Source organism: Tursiops truncatus, chromosome 4 (genome assembly GCF_011762595.2).
Source record: "Tursiops truncatus isolate mTurTru1 chromosome 4, mTurTru1.mat.Y, whole genome shotgun sequence".
NCBI classification, from domain to species: domain Eukaryota; kingdom Metazoa; phylum Chordata; class Mammalia; order Artiodactyla; family Delphinidae; genus Tursiops; species Tursiops truncatus.
Window position 1 is genome coordinate 133,587,706 of NC_047037.1, and position 18,496 is coordinate 133,606,201.

General features: G+C 43.0%; 1 protein-coding gene and 1 long non-coding RNA gene across 2 annotated transcripts in view; both read right to left on the bottom strand.

Moving 5' to 3' along the window:
- RCAN1 (regulator of calcineurin 1) overlaps positions 1-18,496 on the bottom strand; it is a 95,544-nt gene that overhangs the window by 30,644 nt on the left and 46,404 nt on the right. The gene's annotated exons all lie outside the window — the stretch shown is intronic.
- On the bottom strand, positions 469-12,724 carry LOC141278613 (uncharacterized). The gene is made up of 3 exons (XR_012331599.1): positions 10,064-12,724; positions 2,478-9,977; positions 469-2,055 (listed from the first exon to the last, which is right to left on the bottom strand). It is a non-coding gene; the product is annotated as an uncharacterized lncRNA (long non-coding RNA).

Sequence of the window (18,496 nt, forward strand, 5' to 3'; positions counted from 1 at the left end):
TGGTTAGATACGTGCTGGATGACTCAGATTTCTGAAACATACAACAGTCGAATCAGTTTTCTTAATAAAATGACATCTCTCTGATTTCTGCAAAATCTCTTTAATGACCTCTTAAACTGGGAAGGCTGAGTTTTCAGATTTAAACTTGGGGAAGTGCAGATTTCAAGAGGGTAAAAGTGATCCTGCTCAGGATTTAAATTCTCTGCAATATTGAAATGTGTGAAATATATGAGCATAGAACTTTTTTAAAAAAAATTGAACTGTAATTGCTATACAATATTATAAAGTTACAGGTGTATATATAGTGATTCACAATTTTAAAGGTTATACTTCATTTATAGTTATTATAAAATATTGGTTGTATTCCCTGTGTTTTACAATATATCCTTATAGCTTATTTTATACTAATCGTTTGTACCTTTTAACCCCCTACCCCTATCTTGCCCCTCCCCCCTTCCCTCTCCCCACTGGTAACCACTCGTTTGTTCTCTATATCAGCGAGTTGAGCATAGTACTTCGGTACGTGGGCCTCTCACTGTTGTGGCCTCTCCCATTGTGGAGCACAGGCTCCGGACGCGCAGGCTCAGCGGCCATGGCTCACGGGCCCAGCTGCTCCACGGCACGTGGATCCTCCCAGACCGGGACATGAACCCGTGTCCCCTGCATCGGCAGGCAGACTCTCAACCACTGCGTCACCAGGGAAGCCTGAGCATAGAACTTTTAAAATAGCTTTATGGAGATATAATTTAAATATCATTACGGTTTTTTTTTTTAAACTTATTTATTTGGTTTTTTTTAAATTTTTGGCTGTGTTGGGTCTTCGTTGCTGTGCGCGGGCTTTCTCTAGTTGCGGCAAGCGGGGACTACTCTTCATTGAGGCGCACAGGCTTCTCATCGTCGTAGCTTCTCTTGTTGCGGAGCACGGGCTCTAGGCAGGCACGTGGGCTCAGTAGCTGTGGCGCACGGGCTTAGCTGCTCTGCAGCACGTGCGATCTTCCCGGACCAGAGATCGAACCCGTTTTCCCCTGCATTGGCAGGCGGATCCTTAACCACTGCGTCACCAGGGAAGCCCACCATTACAGTATTTTTTATATCTTTGTCTTTATGTTGTGATAAAACTGATATTTTGCTTAACATCACGAGAAATAATGCTTTAACTGAAAAACATTATTCATGATCATTTAAAAGGCTCTTATGAATGTCTACATCTCTCAGTAAATCTACTCATGTCTAGTGCAAAAGGGGCTGGCAGAAGAATGTCAAATTCTGTTTTGGTGCCACCTAAAGAAAACTTTCTTCCCAGTTGATATTGTAAGACTATCACGGTACAAAGCAATTACAAAGAAAGGCATGCTTTTCCTCTCTGCGCTTATTCCGTATGCTGGCTTCTTATTTTGTGTAGGTTCTATGATGCTGCTGACTTGCACTGCCAACAAACCGTCTTGTGGTCAACAACCAGGAGAGGGACCGTGAGATTCCGTTTGCCGGATGCTGGGATACGACCAAATAGTCGTGTCTGAAGCTCGCCTTCACTTGCCTTCCGTTGCTTCTGCTCTTTCCTGTCTCCCTCCTACATGATGAAAGGCAGCCATGTGTCTTTGGCCAATGACTAAGGCGCCGTGCCCATGCCTGCTCTGTCTGGGTCCTGGCGTCTTCCGACTCAGGCTGTCGGTGGCTCTCAAAGGTACCGGGGGAAAGTCGAGAGTCAGATGGCCAGCAGCCATGGTTACAGCTGCCTGCGTTCAAAAAGGCCAAATCTGCCCGAAGGCACTTTCTAGGACAGCCTATAACTCTGTATAATTATTATTTTTATTTCTTCATAGCAGTGGTCATTTTTGCACCTGGTGGTTTAGGTGAGTTTGAAGATGCAGCTACTACATGATGTGCTGTGGTTGCTCAAAATCAGTATTAGTGGTGGGCGCCTAAGACCCCAAAAGAACCGATTATGGAGGTAAACTTGGAAAATTAACACTCTCTCCCGGCCAAGGTGGTGTTGGTGCCCCTCCAGTCCAGCTTAAACCCTCACTGCACAATACCGCCTTGCTTCCAATATACCTAAAAGCAAAAAGATGAGGGTTAACTCTACTAGTGGGATCTATAGCAGCAGCCCCTAAAGGGGCTGCACAGGGTGGAGAAAACGACAGGGGATGGGAGGTCAGTAGCCTTGATGGCTGACATGCTTCTGAAATTCATCCATTCGTTGAATATCTACCACAGGCCAGGCATGGCCTAGGCCAGGTGCTGGGGCCCAGATATGACTCTACTGTGGTTCCTTGAGGAGCCGGGAGGCCCACAGGGCAGACCTGGCCACCCAATCTGACCCCAGGAGCTACAGAACACAGAATCCAGGTGTATTTCTGAGGGCCTGCCCCCAGATGCCCTTCAGGTACAGGACTGCCCCTGAGTGGCGAGGTCGGCAAGTGAGAACAGGAGAAGCGTGGCCAAGACTCCCAAGTGGCAGGGGTCTGCACTGTTACCTTTAGAGTATCCTAGATGTCCTCCCAAATCCATCTTCTCCCACAGTGAAAGCCTCTCAGTGGCCGGAAATACCACTTAGAGGATGATGTTGCTGTTGCGATTCTTACTTCCACAGTAAAATTCCAGATCTGCCATCTCTCTGCTAAGACGGTGACAGAACCATTCTTGAAAAGAAATGGAAGGACTGCAAAATAATCCAAGCCTAGGAAATAATTTTGCAATTTCAAAGTGGTTTCTATGACCTTAGTTATAGGCTGAACTGCATCCCCTCCCAAATTCCTATGTTGAAGCCCTAAACCCCCTAGCACCTCAGAATGTGACTCTATTTGGAGATGGGGCCTTCAAAGAGGTGATGAAGGTTAAATAAGGCTGTTAGGGTGGGCTCCCATCCTATAAGACTGTGTCCTTATAAGAAGAGGAAATGTGGACACACAGCAGGACACCAGGGTGCACAAGACAGAGGAGGGACCACGTGAGAACAAAGTGAGAAAGCAGCCACCAGTAAGCCAAGGAGAGAGGCCTCGGAAGAAATCAACCCTGCTGACACCTTGATCTTGGACTTCCAGCCTCCAGAGCTGTAAGAAAATGAATTTCTGTTGGACAAGCCACGTGGTTTGTGGTATTTTGTTACAGCAGCTATAGCCTAGCCAACTAATACGACCTCCAGCTTAAGAGTATATAACCACATAAACGATGCCCATGTTGAACTACCACTCTTACTAAAAATCCTCATATAAGGTCTCTGCAGAAGCACAAATTCCTATCTACGGTTTGCCTGAATGTTTTCAAGGAAAAGTGTCTGGAAGAAAACGATTAGACAGAGATGTCAGCACTGGAACGCGCACCCAGCTACCCCCAGACACAATTAGTGGCGCGTGCAGAGATTTGCTACGTATCTGATGGAATTCACATTCTGCCACCATCCAGTACCAAGCTGTAAGTCAGTCATTCATGTATGCAAAACCACAGAACTCTCTGATGTTAATAAAGTAAGACAGGCAACTCTATGACAATGATTAAACTCGCCTTTGCAAACGCCACATTTTTGGCAATCATTTGGAATGGAGTTTTTTTTTTTTTAACTAAACAGACCCAAGGAAAATAGTAGAAAGGTGTTCAAAGGCACCCATTACACCAAGGAAGCCATCCACGAGGATGCACGCATGCCAAGAGTGCATCCTACATTCCGAACACTGTTTCTTTTCAAATGGGCTGTGTGAAAGGTTGCTGGCTGGCTTCTAACTGGAAAAGTCACAGAAATTTACCCTTGCAGAAAATATCTATAACTGTTTCTTCCTTGGAAAAAATAATGACAAGCCCTGAATCATATTTCCTAGGATCTTAAAATAATGATGTTGATTTGCTGGTTTATTTGAAAATTCCATGGTAATAAAATAAAATAACCAATTAAAGATTTAACCTATTTCCATAGGAGCAGTCAAGGGAAAAGGAGGCGGCAGAAAGCAGCTGACACTTCGCCTTAACAACTTTTCGGCGAGTCCAAAACCCACGTTCTGACAATGGGTAGTTCTGAAATACAGCAATTGCTGGAAGTGCCTAGGCTGGGATCCTCCCTGAAGACCATTCTTTCCTCTTTCTTTCATTAAATCAGCCTTAAGGAATTCTTAAACCTCTCAAATCTTCACTTGTAGAACTTCTAGCATTTCTCCATTGGCCACTGAAGTTGAAATCCGTTCTTATCCTTCTGAGCCCAGCACATTGGAGGCTGAGGACAAGTGGGCGGTGATAAAAATCTTAGAATTAAGATTAAGAGTAGGGCTCGTGGGTCCCATGAGAAGACTTAGATGACCAACAGTTCTAGAAATTTTCTTCATACTAAGAAACAGTCCAGTCAGTGGAGAAAAGGAAGGAATGATCAGATCTTTACAAGGCAGAGTCCGGGGCAGACAACTGTGCATGTGCTCAGAGCATGAAGTATATAGTAAGAGATGTTAGGTGAAGGGCCAGCAGAGGAGTCCTGCCAGGTGCCTATGAGGGTCCCTCCACCCTGGGGTGTTTCCCAATCCTGCTGGGGAGAGGTATGAATGTCACGTAAAGAGACTTGAGGTTGTGGACATACAGAGCTCTGCAGGTATTAGCATCAGGTGGTGACACCCTTTAGGGTTGGGATTTTTGCTAACTCTGCAGATATAGTTTGTTTATGCAGCTCTGGCCTGGATGGTCTAGATACTCACAGGGCAGCCCTGAGCCAGTAGTCCTGGCCTCACCTGTGAACTTGTAAGAAACGCAGAACATCGGGCCCCACCTGAGATCCACTGAAGCAGAGTCTGCATTTTCACACGATTCCCAGGTGATGCCCACACATGCTATCAGTCTGTTCGGGTGCTAAAACAGACTAAGACTGGGCAGCTTATAAACAACAGGTGTTTATTTCTGTCGGTTCTGGGGGCTGGGAAGTCCAAGATCAAGGTGCCAGCAGGTTTGGTGTCTGGTGAGGGCCCAATTCTTGGTTCATAGAGGGCTAACTTCTCATGGTGTCTTCACATGGCAGAAGGGGCAGGGAGCTCTCTGGGGTCTCTTTTATAAGGGCACTAATCCCATTCGTGAGGGCTCTGCTGTCTGACCTAATCACCTCCCAAAGGCCCCATCTCCTAATATCATCACATTGGGGGTTAGGATTTTAATGTGTGAATTTCAGGGGAGACCAGCATTCATCTGTGGCATACAGTGAGGTCTAGGCTGGAAGGGGAGGAAGAACACGCCCATTGTTACCATCTGATTGCTCAGTGATACCATGTGACAAGGACATGAAACCATCCTGGGTTAACTTGGGGACAGATGATTCTCTACACCTTGCCAGATGGCCACACATGGCAAACAAGGCAAATCTGGTTGGCAGGATTCTTCCAGAGGGATGTTTACCAGGTTGCCAAGGGCATCAGAGTCAACTGGACTTTCGCTGTTGTTCAATGGAAAGTTGGGAATTCACATGCAGGCTTCATTCTTCATTGAATTGTTCCATTAGATATGCTGGTTAAAATATACATGCTATATTTCTATACATATATCTCTATCTCTCTCTATATCTATATGTATATATCTCTCTATACATCTATGTCCCAAGCTGTAATTAGTGAATGCTATGTGTACCTATCAAGTCTAACAGACAGGGAAGAGATGGCTTGATTACTTGATTATCTTTAACTGACTTCTATTGCCAATAAAACAACAAACTTATTTCCCTCCATGTTTAGTTTTAGTGGTTGATTATATTTTCAACATTTTCCTCTAGCAATGTAGCTTTATGAAACTTATATGATCCAAACTTTTAATCCACTCCATTTCCCCAAGGTTCTCTTTTCTCTTTAACAGGATGATAGAAGGCCAGATCACACTGCCTCCTTCTCAACTTCAGAGCACCCTTCTAAAACACATGGGCTTCTCTGGTGGCGCAGTGGTTGAGAGTCCGCCTGCCGATGCAGGGGACGCGGGTTCGTGCCCCGGTCCGGGAAGATCCCACATGCCACGGAGTGGCTGGGCCCGTGAGCCATGGCCGCTGAGCCTGCGCGTCCGGAGCCTGTGCTCCGCAACGGGAGAGGCCACAACAGTGAGAGGCCCCCGCGTACCGCAAAAAATAAAATAAAATAAAATAATAAAAAAATAAAAAATAAATAAATAAAACACAGCACAACACAGGGAGAAGCAACTCTCTTGCAGACTGTAAATGACATTGCCTTATAAGCAGCAACACCAGGAGTATGAAAAAAGGTATTAGAAACAAAAGGACAGATGCCCCCTTTTGCAACAGCACCTCTGTCAAGATGAGCTGCTTTTCTGACTTGACCTAGCAGCCTCAAAGGGCTTTCGGGTGAATGTCCGTATCCCCCATGGAGTGGGAGTGGAGTGGAAATGCATTCGAGTTGACAGCAGGGATCCACAAGTACTGAAAGGGCTGTGCTTTCACTCCATGGTACTTTTCAATTTTACCTCAAAACTTATGACTGAAAAAAAAAAAAAAGACTCCAGGTGTCTGGAGCGTTATGCCACATGATTTGCAGTACATAAAATCATGGAAAGTCACACCACTTCCTGATAGCGCACAGCTCATGTTGGCCACCGAAACCCTTCTTCTGACTAATTCATTCCATGCTGTAGTTTTCCAAGGCTGACTCATAACCATATCCTACTTCTCTCATTTCCTGAAATGATTCTGATGAAGGTTATTCCACATAAAACGTGGAATGATATATAAAATCCAGAAACCTAGGTACAGTTTTAAAATCTTAACTCTAAGTCCCAAATAAACTTTTGTCATAAATTCATCAGATGGACACATGTTTCTGGGTTTCACAAGGACATCACACACTCCAGTAGATTAGGCTATAACACAGTACTGGGCTCGCGATCAAAATTACAGAACTCAATTCAGAAGCAGATCTACTTTTAACGAAACAAATAGGCTATAAAGCAAAAATATTTTCAGGGCTTCCCTGGTGGCGCAGTGGTTGAGAGTCCGCCTGCCGAAGCAGGGGACACGGGTTCATGCCCCGGTCCGGGAAGATCCCACATGCCGCGGAGCGGCTGGGCCCGTGAGCCATGGCTGCTGAGCCTGTGCGTCCGGAGCCTGTGCTCCGCAACGGGAGAGGCCACAACAGTGAGAGGCCCGCATACCGCAAACCACACCCCCCAAAAAAAATATTTTCAGACCACAAAGGGGTCTGAAGTCGGGATGAAGTACGATGAGGATGCAAAAGGGATTAGAAGCCGTATAGACCCTTCTGTTTTATAAGATGGGATCATCATCATGCTTTATTTAAAAGAACATTTCACTATTTAATCCCCAAATTTTTTACATTATTACCAAAAGGAGCATGGAATACTTTATTTTAGTTTTTATTCTTTTAACATTGAGTACTCTAAATTGCCTTGATTCGCCCCTGTTTTAAGGAAGATAAATGCTTTAAAATTACTTTTGTTCTCTAAAAAAACAAAATCCCTTAGAAGCAATACACATTTCGACTCTTTAGTCAGAGTTTCTGGGAAAAGAGTAAACAAGCCAACTCTTTACTAATTATTTCTCATACTCATCTTCTATCTTTGACACTTAGAATTATTTTTATTTTTCTAGTTAACATCCTGAAAAGTATGTGTTTCAATATAATAAAAATGTGAAAGCATTTTGAATCATGCAATCATTATCTTATCAGAATCACTCAGCATTTCTAATACCCACTAAGGAACATTTTTGGAAAATCTTTCAAAATGAGTTACTCATTGGGTGCTGAAACCCTAATGAAATGATGATTCCAGAGGCCAGGGTCAAGAATGGCAACTAAAACCATCAGGTGAAAAGCAGACGGGGAATTTTATCAGCTGGATCAGATTGACCACAGTTCAACTCGGAGATGGACTGATATGACACACAAAAGGGGAGACAACCAGACATTATGCACCTCTCGATGGACGGCAGTAACAGGACATCTCACGTAAACAAAAACAAAACTAACAAAACACTGATTTGACCACTTTCCCAGACCTATGGGTTTACAATAAATAGAGGGATAAAGGAATGTGCTAACAGGGTGCAATTGCCAGGAAATGTCTAAAAAGGGACTTTCTACCAGGCAAATGACCCAGACTTCAAATACAAATGACTATGGATGGGGAACCCAGACATTAACAGACAGAAGAGATATATCAACCAAGTGCAATCGGTGCATCTTATTTGAACTCTGACCCAAACATGCTAAGGACAAAAATAGATTCATGAGTCAATTTGGGAAATTGGAACACGGAATTGGTATTTGATATTAAGAAAGTACTTTTATCTCTTTTTTTAAAGAAAAGAGTCCTTATCTGTTAGAGATGCATACCTTTGAAATGATATGATGTCTGGGGGGTATCGTTAAAATTACCCCATGGTGTGAGGATGGGAAGGGGAAATTCCATGTGGTGATCAATGCTGAGACTGGGTGATGAGTTGAGTCCATGTTGAGTTCATTAGACTATTCACTCTACTTTTGTAAGTGTTTGAAAACCTCCGTAAACAAAGTTATTTTTAAAAAGTAGTGAAGAATTGATAGGGGATTTAAGATAAGGTCAGCACTACCTGTACTAATGTTAAACAGACATGGTATAAGATGGCTTTCCTAATAAAATGTATAATTCACAAAAGCTGAAAGTATGTAATTTTTAAGTTTTAGCAATTTTTCAAGAGAGCGAGGTCTCTGATGAAAACTGTCATACCCTGACACAAAGTATACAACAGAACTCTCTTGGACATGGCTTATTTTTTTGCAAGTATTGTCCTACAGACAACAGGGAAAATATTTAGAACAACTTTCAAGATGCTGGAAAATAGGTACAAAGAAACATCTCAGTCCACCTTTCAGATGAGGACCCAGTAGTATCGAAGTTTTTGTTTCTTACTGTGTAACAGACCCGGGTCAGGTCAGTCACATGACTAAGGTCTAAGGACCATGCTGAAAAGGGTGCTCTAACTACACGGTTGATGAAACACTGGATGCTTTATGGTTCTTTAAAGCTGTGAGGACCACACTGGAGCCATGGGTAAGGGTAACGTCCACTCGACCGGATACGCCACGGGGACACCTCATGCCCGCATGGCTCACTCCAGCCACCCATTGCAGAGGCACTAACTCATAACTCCCACGACAATCCAGTGAGGTGTGGAGGTGGCAACTGTCTGTTTCTATTTCATCTATGAAAAGACTGATGCAGATCACATGATCGCCCAAGTCAGAGAAAGACTCAAGAGGAGGGCCGGAAATAAAACCCAAGCCAACACTTGGAAAGCCCAGCATGTAGTGTTAACCATCACGATCTACTTTGTTCCAAGCCTGGGGAAGACGCTGAACTGAGTGACATATTCAGATGCATATTAGCACATATCAGGTGGCGGGTTTTTAAATTTCCAGATAATTTTTTAAAAGAAGAAACATTACAACAACTTTCACATTGAACCCACTTAGAAGATGAGAAAGGTGGTGTCCATTTTTCACAGGAGAAGATGACGTTAATAGCCTCGGCAGCCAACAATGGTAATGATGAAGAGGAGGGGAAGCAGTAGCTCTCAAATTGGCACCTACCAGGTTCGGGGGCGGGTACGTGGCATCTGTTCTCTCTCTTCCTCCTTAAACTTCTCTGTGAGAGAGGCGCTATTGCTTTTTCACAGCCGAGGAATTGTCTGCGAATTAGGCTAACTGAATTAGGCTACAGGTCATGCCGAATTCTCTTGGATGTTTGACTTGGAATCAGAATCTGAAGCAAGGTGACAATGAAACTGTACCCGGCCGAACACAAATTCTTAAAATGGTGAAGAATGATCCATCATACCTGGTGGCCAACTATGTTGACAAGATCAAGCCGTCAAGGAGATGCCTGTGGTCCCATGAACTACTAATGGAAAAAGCTTAATTCTCTTAATGCTGCCGACACTTCACGAGACATTTGGCCACACCAGGGAACATGCTACCCCACGCGGGCATCCTGCACTGACAGGCGGACAAAGGAACACGCTAGAGAAAGACAAAGATGAAAAGGTTTGCGAGGCCAGCGACCTTCTGTAAGAAAGCAGGCCTCAGGCTCAGGCCCTGTTCCTTACCTTAAGCACCACACCACCTCCACGTACAGCAAAACACAGTGACTGAGGCTCAGAGTGATGGATGAGGTGGAATCACCTAGGAAAGGCATTATCAAGGATTACCAAGAAAGGAAATTCTCAGGAAAAATCCTTTCAGCCCTATTTAAGATTAAGGCAGGGTTGGACTGTCCATTTTAGACACTGATCCCCAAATAGTTAAACTTCTAATGATCAGAACATTATATCCTTTTTCTACAGAAAACCTGGCTATCTAAGGATTTTGAAGAGCAGAGGTTTTACGCTGGTTTCCCAAGAAGCTATGGCATCTTAGGACAGTGGTCCAGGAGTCAGTTTTGGTCTTTAGCCCCAGCTTTGGCAAAAACAAGTTGTGCTGTGCTGGGCTGAACATTTCATCTCCCTCGATCTGTCTCATCTGTTGCAAAATCAATGGTAAAGGAGCTCCAAAAGGATGATAGCAGGGACAGGAAAGATCATAATCACCTATAACATAATTCAGCTTATATAATGGAACAAATTGTGGGAAAGCAAGGCAGAGATATTAACACTCATGTATTCATATCTATGCTAATGGGGTACTATAAACCCATTTCACCTGAATACTAAAAATAGGCTTCCGAGTAATCATAATAATTTTTTTAAAAAAAACCATAAATTACTGTCATCCTAGCTGCATGAAATTTCTGTTAGAATCACTGGAAATTGTGAGAATGCAAAGATAGATAAATGTAGCCTACTTATTCCAGGAATCGTTGGAAAATTCATACAAGGTCAGGATAAGGGGGGAAAAAAAAGAAAGAAAACTTGCCTGAGAAATTAAGTAGTGTCAGGAAGCTTAATATAATCTGTGTTTGATTCACAGCACAGGATGCTTTCTGTAAGAACTCTTATCTAACCCTGTTTGTTCTGGACAGTGGCTGGTCCGCTTGTGAATGATGAGTTCAGACAAGTTCAAGTTAATGAGCTCCATGAAGAATCCTATTATGTAGGCGTTTCCATAACTTTCACAGGCAAGGGAGAAGATAAAGAACTTGTTTGTAAGGTGAACAAACGTCCTGCTGGCAATGGTCTGATCAGCCTAATAATGCTTTAGACGCTGTGCTCTCAAAGATCCCCTTGTTCCATGGATTAAGTCAGTCAAAAATCCAGAACCGGGTCCCATAGAAGGTACTGACGATCTTCTGAGAACGTACCTCCCATTTTCCTGTTTATTACGCAGGCTCTGAATAATAATATTTTTAAGTTACGTTCAACCTACACTGTGCAGTGTACAAGTCTTTTCACATGTACTAACTCATTTGAGTTTCCGGAAATTCTCTGGAGGATATAGGGAAGGCGTTCTCATCCTTACCTTTGAGAAATGAGGCTCGGTGAGCTCAGATCACTTGCCCAAGGTCATGTAGCTCCTACTGGCAACATCTACATGCACGTTCATGCCTTCTGACTGTTTATTACCCAGAATGGCTGTACCCAAATACACCTTCTTGTAAATCCTTAAGACGGTACCAAAAAAGGCATAGTTGAGGTATGCACACATGCCCTCAGATTTCTGTGGTGAGTCAGTAAACGTGACTTTAAAGGGAACACTGATTTGTGAGCTCATTCACGTCTTAGGCTCTGAACTGAGATAGGGTTAACTGACCAGTACAAATTTTTTTCCCCCAATTAATCTTTTAATCCAAGAAGTAAGGTTCTAGGCATTCTTGAGCACTCTAGCACAAACCCCAAATCTGCCTAAACTATTAACAGAGGTGCGTGATTTATGATTCTGACAAGCATGCTTTAGTCTGAAGGTGTGGGCTGATCAAAGGCACATGCTGGCACAGATGCAAGCAACCCATGAAGGGGCTTAGGAAGGAAGCACTCACACTGGAAGGGGCTGGAAGTTTCTGCGAGAAGCCTAGTTTTAGAACTCCTCTGTGGAGAAATGCAAATCAAAACTACAATGAGGTATAACCTCACACTGGTCAGAATGGCTATCATCAAAAAGTCTACAAATAATAAATGCTGGAGAGGGTGTGGAGAAAAAAAGAATCCTCCTACGTTGCTGGTGAGAATGTAAATTGGTGCAGCCACTATGGAGAACAGTATGGAGGTTCCTTAAAAAAACTAAAAATAGTGTTACCATATGATCCAGCAATCCCACTCCTGGGCATATATCTGGAGAAAACTCTAATTCGAACAGATAAATGCACCCCAACGTTCATAGCAGCACTATTTACAATAGCCAGGATATGGAAACAACCTAAATGTCCATCAACAGAGGAGTGGATAAAGAAGATGTGGTACATATATACAATGGAATATTACTCGGCCATAAAAAAGAATGAAATAATGCCGTTTGCAGCAACAAAGATGGACCTAGAGATTATCATACTAAATGAGGTAAGTCAGACAAAGACAAATATCATATGATATCACTTATACATGGAATCTTAAAAAATGATACAAATGAACTTATTTACAAAACAGAAATTGACTCACAGACATAGAATACAAACTTATGGTTACCAAAGGGGAAAGGGAGGGGTGGGATAAATTAGGAGTTTGTGATTAAAATATACACACTACTATATATAAAACAGATAACCAACAAGGACCTACTGTACAGCACAGGGAACTCTACTCAATACTCTGTTATAACCTAAATGGAAAAAGAATTTGAAAAAGAATGGATACATGTATATGTATAACTGAATCACTTTGCTGTACACCAGAAACTAACACAACATTATTAATCAACTATACTCCAGTATAAAATAAAAATTAAAAGATAACCAACAAGGACCTACTGTATAGCACAGGAAACTATACTCAGTATCTTGTAGTAACCTATAATGGAAAAGAATCTAAAAAAGAACATATATATATATGTATATGTGTGTGTATATATATGTGTGTGTGTGTGTGTGTGTGTGTGTGTGTGTGTGTATATATATATATATATGAATCACTTTGCTGTATACCGGAAACTATACAATACTGTAAATCAACTATATTTCTTTTAAAAACTCCTCTGTGAATAAAAATCTTTTAAAAACTCCTCTGTGAATTGCTCCATATAAGAATATCAACCTAGACTTCTGTAAGAACTTAACAAGCAGGATCTTCCTTTACTATTTTTCCATCTTTTACACTTAGAAGAGACAGGTAATAGCATAAGAATAAAAACTGATGAAAAAGAACAGCCGCAGACAATGAAGGTCCATATTGATATTCATCTCAAGGTGGTTGGTTTTTTGTGGGGCAGCCATTTACTGGAAAATATCTGTCCAAAAGGAGGGTCGTTATACAATTTTAAATAATGAAAATAGGGTTTTATAAGGGAAACTATTTTGCAATTCTTTAATAATTTTAATACTTAATACGATAATTTGAAATGTACCAGAAGAAAATTTGGTTAAAGTGACAACAAAAACAGAGTGTCAAAAATTGTAAACCTTGACATAATTTCACAAAGACATCAGGAGAATGATACATCTGTTTAAGGAGCACAATGAGAGCCTGGGGGAAGCTACATGGAGAATTAATGGCGAAATAAAGAAAGAAAAAAAGAGTAATATCCAGCAAAGACTCTCTGAGAATACTTCAAAACTAATGCTGTGCTGAAATCGTGATCGGTGTAAACACAAGATAAAAGCTCCCAATCTACGCCACTTTCTATGCACCAAAAAACTTTTTGTTAAGTGGTTACTTTAAAACTTTTATTTTTAGTACAGAAAAACTCCCCAAAGTATACTCGTAAGCCGTGGTTGGACGATTTTTGATGTTGAAAATAGTGATCTAGGGAGTGCCCTGGTGGCCCAGTGGTTAAGACTCTGTGCTTCCCAGCAATCCCACTACTGGGCATATACCCTGAGAAAACCATAATTCGAAAAGAGTCATGTACCAAAATGTTCATTGCAGCTCTATTTACAATAGCCCGGAGATAGAAACAACCTAAGGGCCCATCATCGGATGAATGGATAAAGAAGATGTGGCACATATATACAATGGAATATTACTCAGCCATAAAAAGAAACGAAATTGAGCTATTTGTAATGAGGTGGATAGACCTAGAGTCTGTCATACAGAGTGAAGTAAGTCAGAAAGAGAGAGACAAATACTGTATGCTAACACATATATATGGAATTTAAGAAAAAAAAATGTCATGAAGAACCTAGGGGTAAGACAGGAATAAAGACACAAACCTACTGGAGAACAGACTTGAGGATATGGGGAGGGGGAAGGGTGAGCTGTGACAAAGCGAGAGAGAGGCATGGACATATATACACTACAAAACATAAGGTAGATAGCTAGTGGGAAGCAGCCGCATAGCACAGGGAGATCAGCTCGGTGCTTTGTGACCGCCTGGAGGGGTGGGATAGGGAGGGTGGGAGGGAGGAAGACGCAAGAGGGAAGAGATATGGGAACATATGTATATGTATAAGTGAGTCACTTTGTTATAAAGCAGAAACTAACACACCATTGTAAAGCAATTATACCCCAATAGAGATGTTAAAAAAATAAAATAAAATAAAATTGGAATCATTAAAAAAAAAAAAAAAAGACTGCGCTTCCACTGCGGGGTGGGGGGGTGAGGGTTCGATCCCTGGTGGGGGAACTAAGATCCCGCATGCCACCCAGCCAAAAAAAAAATCAACAACAACAACAAAAAACTAAAAAAAAAAGGAAAAGAAAATAGTGACCTGCCTGCATATCCTCTTTACTTTAAATACCATTCTGATGCTCTCTATGTAAACAAAAATACATCTGAATACTTTTCTTTTCCTCCAAGAGTTAAAAATGTTGTTGTTAGTTCTACTTGGCTTGTTTGAATAGTTGACAGCAGAACTGCAAGGACGAGCTCTCTCTGGAAAATGTTTCCCTCTTTCTGGATTAGATTACATAAAAGTTAGTTACCTGAGTCATCTGTTTATGAAAAGAAGCCAAAAAGGAATTCGTACACGGTGTCAACAGCAATAAAACCTGAATTTTAACTCAGAACTGTTCTGTCAATATTGTCCCATGTCAGGGCACCACAATGGTCCTGCTGTTCAAATAGCTGATGCACCCTGGGCTGGCTCCTGGCCCACCCAATTTTCCACAGGCGCATAGGATTCGGGATCTGGCTCCTTCAAAGGCTCAAGATCCTATCTTTTCCAATTCAGGGAACTACCCAGAAAATTCCACGTCGTGCGTGACGCCAGTGCACTCGTGCTACACTCCATTACATTCTCTTAAATGTGACTGCAATAAAGCGGGCCACTCCCAAATCGGCCTCATATTTTCTGTGATTTCAGGCAGAACAAGCGCTTCAAGAAAATCTGACCGAGTGCTCTGTGAATTCCATTATGAGGGCACATAAAATAATCATCTTGCTCTATTTCCCTCAGGGGTAATCTCCGAAGGTCACGTTTTGGCTGTAAATCAATAAAGACTTCCTGGAGCCCTGATTTCATCTGCAGCAATCAGTTTGGGAACATATTCTCATGCTCCTGAAAAATCAGATTACTCTATATTCCATAATGATCCCCAAATATTCTGAATATTTGGTCACCACTGGTTGAATACCTACTACAAGCCAGGCGCTCCCAGGAAGGTGTATTTTCTGGGCGGGGGCGGGGGGCAGACACACAGGGGGCACAGGAAGAAAGGCACGTGGCAACGCCCTGGGGAGGCCCTGCAAAGGGCAGAGGGATTACACCAGTGGGAGAACAGGAGGGAGGGAAGGTGGGGCCAAGGAGCCGGCATCCTCCCACTGCCTTCTTATACCTGAAGTGTCTAGGACAGCAACGTCAATATACTTAACACTGCTGAACTGTACTTAAAAAAAAAAAAACAAAAAAAAAACACCCAAAGATACGAGAACTGAATCTAATCACGAGGGAACACCCACAGAACCCAGACTGATGGCCATTCTATGAAGTGACAGGTCTGGTACCCTTCAAAAGTGTCCGGGTCCTGAGAGTTCAGGAAAGACGGAGGGGCTGTTCTAAACGGAAGGACACTCAAGGGATCAGACGCCACTCGTGAGCCTCAAAGGGATCCTTTTACTCCAAAGGGTGCCACTGGGACAAATGGAGAGCTTTGAACGAAGTCTCAGGATTACACGGCCGTAATGTGTCAGTGCTTACATCCCGATCCCGATAGCTGTATTGTGATCATTCGGCAGCATGTCCTTGTTTTAGGGGATGTGCTACTGTATTCAGGGGTGGTGGGCGCGCCTGGCAACTACTTTCAAATGGCTCAGAAAAAAAGTTACTTGTATGGAACTTGTGACTTTTCTATACCAACCACCGCAAAAAGAGAACTATAAGTGAGGCACATGCAGAAGTTCAGCACGGTGCTGTCAGGACTCCGGGCCGCCCAGGATTGAACCCCAGCTTCACTCTGTGCACTGTGTACCCGCCACTTCGGGCAAGTTATCTCACCTCTGTGGGCTTTAGTTTCTCATCGGTAAAAAGGGATAAGAACACCCGGGTATTAGCTCATACAGTTGTGGAGGGGATTCAACAGGAAACATGTAAAGTGCTCACCGTGCTGGTCCTATTAAAACAAGCACATGTGTTAATTAGATATCCTTACCCCAAATAATCAAAGATGCTGCTGGTGGCGCAACCACGTCAACCTTCCGCCACCAGCATGCCTGGCTATCCTGTTACTCTTTAGCTCCACCTTTGCTGGGCACATCAGGAGGGACATCTTCCTTCAACAAACCTTTTATCTTAACTTCTGCTCACCTCAGCGTCAGGCTGGGTGTCATCACCACCGTCGCCATCATGTATTGATTAGGTGTCCACTGTTTTCAGGGAAAAAGAATGTTGGAAGACAGGCCCTTGCCTTTGCAGAACTAACATCCAAAGCGGAAAGCCCATTCGTTTGACATTAGCTGTTACAAACCTAAGAACTCACTGTACACTCTAGTGTGAAACTTATCTTGGAGCCAATATTGGCACCATATTTCTGAGCTGAAATCCATGATTTATTGCTGTTGACACTGGAAAGTGGCTCAGCCTTTCTGGAAAACAAGTCGGCAATGTGCAACCATGTTTATAAGGTCCATAATCTTGGACTCTATGATTCCATTTGGGAGAATTAATTCCTATATCAAAAAAAAAGACAAATAGTCTAAAGATGCTTAAGTCAGTGCTGTTTATGATAGAAAAATATCTGGGGAAATGCAGCAAAACGGGAAGCTTGTTATCTGCAAGAACTAACCGCTAGCATTCACTGAGCGCTGGGTGCAGAGAGCTGGGTTATTAGGGCCACAGCCCGGGAAGTGTGAAAAGGCAGGGACCTTCCAGGACCGCAAGGAACTCAGCGTGGCTGAGCACACGTGGTGTGGTGGGAAGGATGGTGGTGTGGGAAATAAGAAATGAAGTCAGAGAGGCAAGCAGGGTCCAGGTCAGACCTTAGAAGGCTGTAGGCGCTGTACTATGAGAACTGTGAGCCCACTGGAAGGAACGAGATGGGGTTTGTGACTTGGGAAGACCGCTCTGGGCACCTTGTAGAGTTTGACTTGAACGCAGAACAGAGGGGAGAGGGGAGAACAGTGTGGAGGTTGGAGCAGTGACCAGGCGGGAGGTGAGGAGGGCTGGGACCCAGGCAGTGGTGCCGGGGATGCACACCTGAGAAAAGGGCCAGTGAACAAAAGCAGAATAGGGACCTCCCTGGTGGTCCAGTGGTTAAGACTCCGAACTCCCAATGCAGGGGGCCCGGGTTCGATCCCTGGTCGGGGAGCTAGGTCCCACACGCTGCAACTAAGACCCTGTGCAGCCTAAATAATTAAATCAATAAATATTTCAAAATAAAAAAGCAGAATAAACACCCAGTTAAGGATCACAACTATGTAACATGTGTGTTTGTTCACTGGAAAAGATTTAAACATAAATTTTAAAGTAATGCAAATTGAATATGATGTTCATTGATTTTCTTTTTTCTAGAAAGTCTATGAAAACCTTGCAATGATATATACACATATTTATAATTTTAAGTTAAGTCCAAGATTTGACCCCTACTGTCATTTAGGGTGATGCTACCTGAGTGTGGTCTGTGGACAGCAGCCAGTCTGCAATGAGGTCAGAACAGAAACTGGGAGTGTTTAGAAACTTTCAAAGCAGTTTATCAGAAAAATTGTGTGTCTGTTGCATCTAATAATAAAACATTAAGGCTTGTGCTCTGTACGTCTTCCTGTTCCACTTCATTCTTCTAGTCATTTATTTTTATTATATTGTACTTATCAGTTGGCAAGAGACTGGAAATGGAAACAAAGCAGGTCATCCTGGCAGATCGTTTGAGAAATGCTGATTGAGACACACTGCACAGCTGGGGGCTCTCAGAGGCTGGCCCGGTCCACACAGGGCTGCCTGCTCCAATTGGCCGCTAGCAGTGCCTCTTAGCCCCTGCCCCCAAATCTGGGCCGCTGCACCATTTACATGGTGGTTGGGATGGTGA